The 9,433-nt window shown below is 31.4% G+C and overlaps 1 protein-coding gene across 4 annotated transcripts in view; it reads left to right on the forward strand.

Moving 5' to 3' along the window:
• Nucleotides 1–9,433, forward strand: part of LOC108685274 — a 108,085-nt gene that overhangs the window by 61,163 nt on the left and 37,489 nt on the right. The window contains exon 1 of one of the 4 annotated variants that reach the window (XM_018189993.1): nucleotides 7,710–7,786. The exons of the other annotated variants lie outside the window; for them this stretch is intronic. The gene's annotated coding sequence lies outside the window, so the exon portion shown is untranslated. Of the gene's footprint in view, nucleotides 1–7,709; nucleotides 7,787–9,433 lie in introns of those variants that run through there. 4 annotated transcript variants of the gene reach the window in all.

Here is a 9,433-nt window from a genome sequence, read left to right on the forward strand (position 1 = left end):
ACACACGCGCGCGCGCGCGCGCGCACGTAAAAGAAACGAAACGATAATTATTATAACTGACATGGATAAAGTGTAATGAACCATATAATTCTTTTATAACTTTTTATTATGTGAAGTCTTTCAAGAACAGGTTTTAGAAATTTCTTTCACCTATTTGAATGCATCATAGAAAATCGGTTATTTTCTAAACACGTACATATATTTATTTACTTGAAATTTACTTTATCTTAGCTGCTATAAATTAGCGAAGAAAGCCATTTTTTCTTCATAAATTTCTAATAAAGTTTTATAAAATCCATTGTCTTGACACGAGCGGAGAAAAAAAGATCGCATACTCGTTGTGTTGGGCCCCGGTTATGGTCATTGCGCCAATTCAGTCCGACATCCGTCCACGTCATGCGCTCGCGTGTGGACAGGCACTTCGTTTCGCGACTAAATACTCCCGTTAGGGCCACGTTTTCATGTCGCTTTACGGAGATAAAGAGGTCGTTCATGTCATGTCGAATTGAGCGTTTTGCAATGCCTTTTGAAACTTGCCCAAGCGCCGAAGCTCAAAGAAATAAGAGATGCTAGAATTCAATAGACAACCGAAGATTACTTGTTTTACTTGTCGAAATATGAAGATATTATTTGTTGTTTTTGTTTATCTATTCTCTCTAATAATACCGACATCGTGCGATATTGGACGTAATAGTATCATGACGAAAATTTCTGGGATATTCGTTCCACAAAGATTGACGACGATGAATGATATGAATCATGAATCATTGTCAAGTTATACATTTATATTGTAGAAACGCATAAAATAGGATATGAAAGAATGTAGAAAAAGGAAGTTTGTTTGAAAAAATGCCATGGTTGCGTCGTTTAGAAATATAATTCTGCCATTATCAAATAGTAGATATTTCTCTAACTCGCGCGCGAAAGTTCAGACTTTCATAAATTACAAAGTCATTCGACACAGAGATCAGCATAGCGCGATTCCTGTATATTTTGATACGTATATTTGATACTTCCGTGTAGTATGTGTTTAATTATATCTAATTATTTCACTAATTAAACGAAAATTTAATTAGATGATACGTAACGTAAATGTTAAATCCTTTCCTAATGGCTAAATCATTAGCGTAAATTATGTTATTCAATCGAGATAATGAAACGTTCTATAAAGCGTGATAAATAAAAAGTTTTACACGTATTTATTTCATGTGAATATGGATGAAGAACATAAAGATACATGATATAGGCGTACAAAAAAAAATAACAAAAGATCAATATGTACGGTACACATGCGTTATGAATTTACGTAAAAACGGTCAGCATTGTTGCGCTGCATTAAATCGTTTGCCGTTGCTACGAAGTTTCTCATTGTGGGGCAGGACGTGTAGTACATACCGTAACCGCAGAATTAAAGGGTCAAACTGCCAGCGCCTGTGCGTGTTCAGGAAAGCAGTAATGACTGCACGCGGGCGCACAATAGGTACATGTTTTCGTTCTGCGAAAAGCGCTAATTTGCTTTATTTTATCGACTCATGCATGCATCGCGCATTGTTCGCGCTCGTCGTGGCAGAGAGGGATAGTGACACGTCACAGGATGCACGTGACGAGGCTGACAGCGGTGACGGTGCCGCTAGAGGTTGCAGTCAAGGCTGTAGAAAGGCACTGCCGGTTGTATCTCTCGCGAGCTATACCGAACGGTCGTCGAACCCGAGCGTGTTCGTCGCCGTTTGCGCAAGGTCGTTTTACTTAGGTTCGTCTTGGTCGTCGACCAAGTCGACGCGCTTACGGTGATCGAGAGCAATGAATCGAATAGATGATCGGAGGTGCTACGATATAAATCATATATAGAGAAAATCGCGTGTAAGTCTTTGACAGTTAATCCTCTTTGATTAATTTGAAATCGATTTCTTCCGTATGTCGACGCATGTCTAATTAAGATCATTAATCATTTGAACAATTAGGATCGTGGATTAACTGATGATATAAAGTGTATACTGATATAAAGTGACTATTTACTCTAATATGTACATCTTAAAAATTAAATTCTTTACAAAGAATTAACTGTAAAACTCGTATAAAAAACATGAAAAACAAGTATCATAATCTGAGATTTTATTGTGAAGATTTAATTTAATTAATTTTTTAATTTAGTTATTTTTTAATAGAGAGGTATGATATAATATTAAATATATCGAAAAATATAGTATAAAAAGTATAAAAAATATAGTATTAAAGATTGAGGAATTAGCAGTCCCTCTGGATATTTTTGTTAAAGAAAATGGAACTTTAAATTGATTGATCAAAGAGTGTCATTGCTGTGATAGATGCAGTTTTATAAGTATGTGTTATATGAAAGAAAATGAAGTAAAGTAAACTTTTAACATCGAGAGATTTCTATGGAATTCAAGTAGTGTGTTAATTCTCAAGTTTAGCTAAAATCTTTTGTCGGTGAGCAAGAGAAATTATAATCTAAAAAGATAGTTGCATGGACAAGCATTATTGCGAAACCGATAAGTTTGCTCATTACTGCATTTAATACATCAGTTGTTAGGTTTATAAAGTTATCTAATGAGGTTTCGGAGGCTGGGTGAAAGAAAATACGGCAATTATTCTCGCAAGCGACGCGTCGGAATTAGCGATCAATTTGCTCGTCGCAACGAAGAATCTTCGAAGATCGCTAATGGCGTTACTTGATTGGTGAGCCGTCATTAATTGTTTCTTCTTGTTCCACATTTGACTTTCTCAGTCTCGTAATCCCGTTCTCTTCAATTAAATTCTTTCAGGTCGTTTCTATGAACTATGTCTTTCATCAAGACGTAGTCTTATTCTTTGATATTGATATTGACGTCATAAAAAACGACAGATTATAGAATGGAGAATAAAATATATAATAATATATGCTCAATTAACAAAATTGATGAATCAAAAGAAACGACATATATAAAAATAAAAGAGCGGAGTAAAAGAATTATATAGAGATTTAAAATATGAAAAGCATAGGAAGAAATATATTTGAGAATTACATTAGAAAAGAAATAAATATCACATTTTTGGGAAGAAAGGAATATCTGATTTATTATTGTAATTATAACATTTATATATGATGAAATGAATATATTACATGTTTTAATCACTTTTGAAAAATTTCGAAAAGGTAATATCTGCGATTACACACGTAATGGGAAAAAAGGATAGATAATTTTTGATTTTTATATGACAATTCTTGTCTACTTTTTATAGCAAAATTACACGCTACTTAATTATTTTTCCACCAGTTTGTGCAAGAAAGCACAATGGCGCAGCCGGAAGAAATTTCCTTTTGTGAGGTCATTATATAGGTGTTTCCAACCCACGGTATGCAATTCTTTATGGTATTCTATCATCGATCTCGCTCATCAAGAAAATCCAGTCTGCTATAAAAGCGTAAATTTCTTCTCTCAGTATTTCAAGTACTTGCGTCTTCACAAATAACGATTGGTTGGGGAAATACACGTTAATAATATCGAACATAGACCACAAGAAGGGATAGTTTCTCGTGATGTTAAATTTCCGTTCGTTAACTCAACGATTTCTCCATACTTCCGTTGTTTTATCTCAATTGATCTGACGGTACTCAGAGCATGTAATTTCGTTACCAAGTTTACCTTTATGTAAGCCTTGTCATACGTGGCGATACGGTTTATATTATACAGTTACAGCATACTTCATATATTTGTATTATTTTATTATCTCTTGACTAATGATTGCATTAATATATTCCGTTGTTGCTTAGAATAGCGCATGGATTAATTCCGTTAGATCTTTCACCATTGATTGTCGTAGTAATTCTGTTATCGTTAACTGTACATGAACGAACCAGTTACTTTGAATGTACTATTGCGCTACTAAACTAACACCATGCACAATAAAAGAAAATAATTAAGCAGAGATCTCAGCCTTCATTAAGACTGTGAGCGTAATTCGTCCATCATTTACTTGCCTCTTCGCTCAGTTTTATCTGCTCGCTCATCAGCAAGGTAATGAACTTATAGCGTGTCTAATATGTCTTCCAACGCGATAGAATCATATGCTTGATGCATAGAAAATTTACAGGCTTTCTGGCAGAACTTCGAACTAGACGGCCAATCACATTTTGTCCTGACAGTAAATTATCCCGCCGTTTCGCCGTTCGGTCTGTCGTCATTTTATCCATTAACCGTCGCTCATTACGTAATCACGTCAGGTGGAGGGGACTTCGCTTATGCCATTAGCGACGCAAGTCGACTGACGCGAACCGGACTGTCGGCAGGCAGACTCGATTAACTTGCCACTTGGGGAGAGATCAATCGCGGCCTCGAACTTGACATGCAGCATGATTCGCCCCGCGAGTAAATCAGTGTCACTGATTTCTCGGCATCTATTGTTTCTCATGAGGGGAAAAAATCGACTTATATTTACCAAAGAGCATTCCAAGACTATCAAGTTTCCCGCATGTCTTTACACTTATAAATTCTTTAATCAGTTTCTCTCGTCAACCTTATCCTTAACTTTAGTATGTATGTCTTTCTGAACACTTGGTTGTGTTCTATGAATTTTCGATATCAAGATTTATTCTTAATTCATTTTTAATTGTGTATTTTTAGTATGAGATTTGTTTATAAATGTTACATAATTAACTTTTAATTACTAGATCTACGTTCTAAATTAATAAAAGTATTGTAGTAGATACTTTTATCATGGTATTTATTATTGTTTTTACTACATTTTTATTAATTTGAAATATAAATAGATCCAGTAATTAAACATAAAATACATAATTATGTGTTTATAAATAAATCTCGTAACAAAAATATAGATTTAAAAATATACGCAATAAATTAAAAATAAATTTTTATCAAAAATTCACTACTTACTATATTTTATTGACAATAATTCTGTCAAGATTTATTAAAGTTTGTTAATATTAATGGAAAGTCTAGCAATATTACAATAACTTGTAATTTGGACTAAGTTAGCTAGCATCCCGAGTTTAATACGTGATGTAATCTCAAACTTGTAAAGTAATTATGCGATGTGCTTAATCGGATGTACTTTATTTTGTATTAAATCACATCGCATGTTGATAATATTGTTGATAATATTGCTTCGATATTGTTACGTGATTATCTTTCAATATATATGTAAAATATGTTCATTAAAAATTAGTCGAAATGAATATTTATCTTTTGTTTTTTGAGTTTTGTATGAAGAATTCAGGAAATTATGATATCAGAATATACGAATGAAATTTATGAGTTGTTGCAGTAGAAGATGTTCGTATCGTGATAAGTTATAAAGCAAGCATGCGAATATGTACACATGTCGTTACCGTCTTCCGTAAATAACGCTGAGTTTTGTTCATGCGAAAATATGAGTCTGTGATTCGTCATCATCAAAATGAACCGTATAGTATATTTTTATGTAAAGATTGTAATATTTATAATATTTGTTTTATATTTTATCTTCCTAGTGTCTGATTTCACAAATTGATTACTGTCACATTTGATATATCATTTATGGCTGTTTTCTTTTTAAGAGAGATAACTGACACAAATGTCTTTGTTATTTATTGAATGACAGGAAGGATACAGTGTATCTCCTAAAAGGAAAACAGCCAATTCTTAAAAAGAAACATTATCAATCCGATCGCGACTAATACAATTGAGATTATATTATGATAAAAATGATAAAAGTGAAAATTATATAAAATACACATAACAATTATTATAAGATAAATAAAAAAATGAATACAATTCTAATAGGTAAAATATATATTTTTTATATTTTTAAAGTTTAAACAACAAAATTTTTCGAATAAATTTTAGGAAATTGCGATTTTTTTATAAATTAAAGTTATATTTTCGCAAACATTGTTCAAACTAAGCACGTCAGTAATTATTTTAATAATTATTATTTTATTAAATAATTAAATAATTGTGATAGAATCACAAAATAGTAGTCATCGCGTACGTGTATACACAAGACGCTATTAATAATAACTCTAATATTCTCCTTTCATAAAGTAGACATTTAATTTTCGATTCTCTAAACATCAATTTTACGATGTTTTGAATATGGCATGAAGATATAAAGCATAATGGATGAACCTATTTATAATCAGTGAAGCGAGAATAAGTGCACTCATTCTTGTTGCTTCAATTGTTATCCCTGCTTTCATTACTCTTTCCCTCCAATTTCAATGACTTGAAACATCCGGATAAATAGGGCAAAGGGCGAGACGAGTCAAGATCCACCCGGCTACAGGGATTATCTCGCCAACATCTTTGGAATAAGGTCGTGTTGATTGCTACATGTTTCCTAAGCAATTCTACTAAACCATTGCGGTAATCGTGTACATTGCGTGCAAGATAGAACATCGAACCCCTTTATAATTAAAGGCGGATTGGACGGATCAGATTCACAATCGATCAAGATAATTCCTAGCGATCATTTTTATTTAGATGACTCACGACTTTAGATGACTCACATACATGCCAAATTTCCATAGCTTTATGATTAAGAATTATGACTATCTAACTATTGGCTAAAAATTGTTAACGATTGCGTGATTAAATGTTTAGTATGTTCTCTAATATCGTATTTATTATATAGAATTAGAAATACTCGGGTTAAAATATATGGGTTTAGTAAACGAAATATACATATAATTTAAGTTATGTATTTATAATAAATGTTAGAATTTCAGACATTTATTGTTTGTAGACGTTTTCACGATTCAATTAGAGCTAAGTTAATCTTGCTGAAAATTTCTTTTTAAAGTTATGTAAAAACCTTAATAAATGTGAATGGAATAAAAATTATCATGACATTATAATATAGCAAAAAATATGTGTTGTTCATAATTTAGAATCTAAAAAAACATTATCTTCATATTTCTATTTCCTTCGTGATAAAATGTATGATTATTTATGCAGTGTATATTATTTGATTGCATTCGAAAGACGCGAAAAATTCCGATCATCGGAAGATGAAACTTGAATTTTACATGATAACGCCGTCTTCTCATAAACTTTGATCCTTCGGAATAAAAATGTTATCAACATAAGCCATGATGTTGTTCGGAAAGTAGACGTATTGAAAGATGAATGTTCTTTTGGAAAATATTTCACATCATTAATAAGAATTTTTATAAACATGAATTTTGATTTAATTTACTTAATTTACTTATAAAATATACATTCTATTAATTCTAAATATTAACTGAACGTTTATGATTTTACTTACTCTAGATGTCCACATTTCTCTTTCTACGTTAGGAATCAAATCAACATTTATTCAGCATGCCTGTTAATTATTTGCATTCATTAAAGCTATTACATTATAAATAAAATCGATTTATTCGAGTTTTTGTTATTGCAAATAACAACGCAAAACAATATAAATCAATTGTGTTATGACATTTTTTTACGCTGTTTTATGTTGTAAATTTAGGAATACAATGTGCATAGTAAATATATATAGTTATTTTATCACTCGATATATATGTAATTTACGCTGTTTGCATATTCTGTCATGTGTAACGAAAAAAAAAGATTTTTTATCTCATCTCATTAGTCGTTATCACATTAAAGAAAAAAAGGCAAAATCGCCGGATTGGCCAGTGATTTTTTAGCGGTCGAAGAATACGTTGCGTCGATACGATTTGCCTAGCTTTATACAATTTATCATAGAATTGATATCAGTTCGCAAGGATTATCGAGGCTGTTTTATCGCGCTGTTTTTGACTGGTTTTTAGGAGAATTCCGTTGTGAGTGATCGAGTTTATTATCTAATGGTTAATTTGCAGCAAAATAGCTACAATCTTCTTTGTAAATTCGAGAGTGAAATAATTCAGGTTAATTGGTGTTAATTAGATTGATTAACGTTATTTTCTATAATTAATTAATGTACGATTTTATGAAATTAAGAGCAGAAAAGGACTATTTCGAGAATAAGTACTTGCGCAAAGTTAAATTAAAATTGATCCGATCTGAAAATTACTTGGACTTTAATTTCAATTAAAAATTTTAAATAAAAGAACAGAAAGAGTAAATACCATCTTTTAAGAGAACTCGTTTCTTAATTGGATATACGTTTTAAAAGAATGAAGAACATAAACGCGTATGAATAGAAAGTGCACATGCGAAAAAATATATTTATATAAATGCAATATTAATGTCATACGTCAAACACATTACATCACTGTCATTTTTGCAACAATTTGTTATTAAAATTTTACATTATCTCTATTGTTTGTCTCTTGCTGACACAACTGAACGTTTATTATTATTATAAGAGATCATCTTGAGAGTGACGAAACTACTGCCGATATACATATTCTGCGTTGTTTCAAATTTATTCATCGCAAATATTGTTAGAACTACAAATCCTAACAGTACAGTACAAGCTACAGTACAGGCTAAAACGCATTCATGTATGTATCCAACATAAATACATTCGTCGTCGTTGCATAATGAAGACAATGTTGTACCATCATTGATTCTATAAATGCTATTCCGATATTTGAAACAAATTCCCTTTATTGTCTATTCACATGACTTTAATTAATCTCTTAGTTGATTATATTTTCTCTGCCATTTTTCATATTGAATCTAAATAAAGAATAAAATTGTTTCTCGTATTTGGCTTCTGTAAATTCGCTTAATTGATATATTATGTAATACGGAAAAATTGGATCAATAAATTATTAATATTGAGGTCGTGTGTAGAATGATCATTTCATCACGCGGGCGGAACCTGCGCCATTTGTCAGATCCAGCGATCCGCAAAGGGTATTCGCGTTAATTACCGCGCCCCTGTGGAGATATCAAGTCTCAATTTCCACGTCGAATTAGTAGCTGTACGTGATAGTGGCTGATTGATTCAATTACTTCGTCGTGTAAACGCTACAATTTACTGGGAACGAACCTTCATGCAATTTTGCGTTTTAATCGTTTATCATAGTTGAAAAGGTCGTTGTTTATGAGCAAGCTATTCTTCCTTATGCAGTTTCGAAGTATGACTAATAAATAAACCTACCTAAATGTTACACACTCTGATTTTAATAAACTTTGAGTATTCTAGATCAAAGTAAGCGACATGTATTTTTTTATACGTGCCCACATGGTCATAAAACACCCTCTTGAAAAAAATTTGTTTTTATATTTCTAATATCGAAATGATAAAAGATATAAAAAAAAATTCCAAATGAAAGTTTTATGGTTTTTAATGTATTTTATGATAGTTTACTCATAATGTTTTTTTTTCGAAATTCTATTCCCTCAATTTAAAAAAATTTTTAAATTTGAATTTTAAATAAAATTTATAACATATTTAACAAATACAATCATGTACGATAAAGTTATTGCGAAAATGCATTTTTCAGAAATAAGATAAATATATGGTATATATATAT

Source organism: Atta colombica, unplaced genomic scaffold, assembly GCF_001594045.1.
Source record: "Atta colombica isolate Treedump-2 unplaced genomic scaffold, Acol1.0 scaffold15, whole genome shotgun sequence".
In the NCBI taxonomy this organism is placed as follows: Eukaryota; Metazoa; Arthropoda; class Insecta; order Hymenoptera; family Formicidae; genus Atta; species Atta colombica.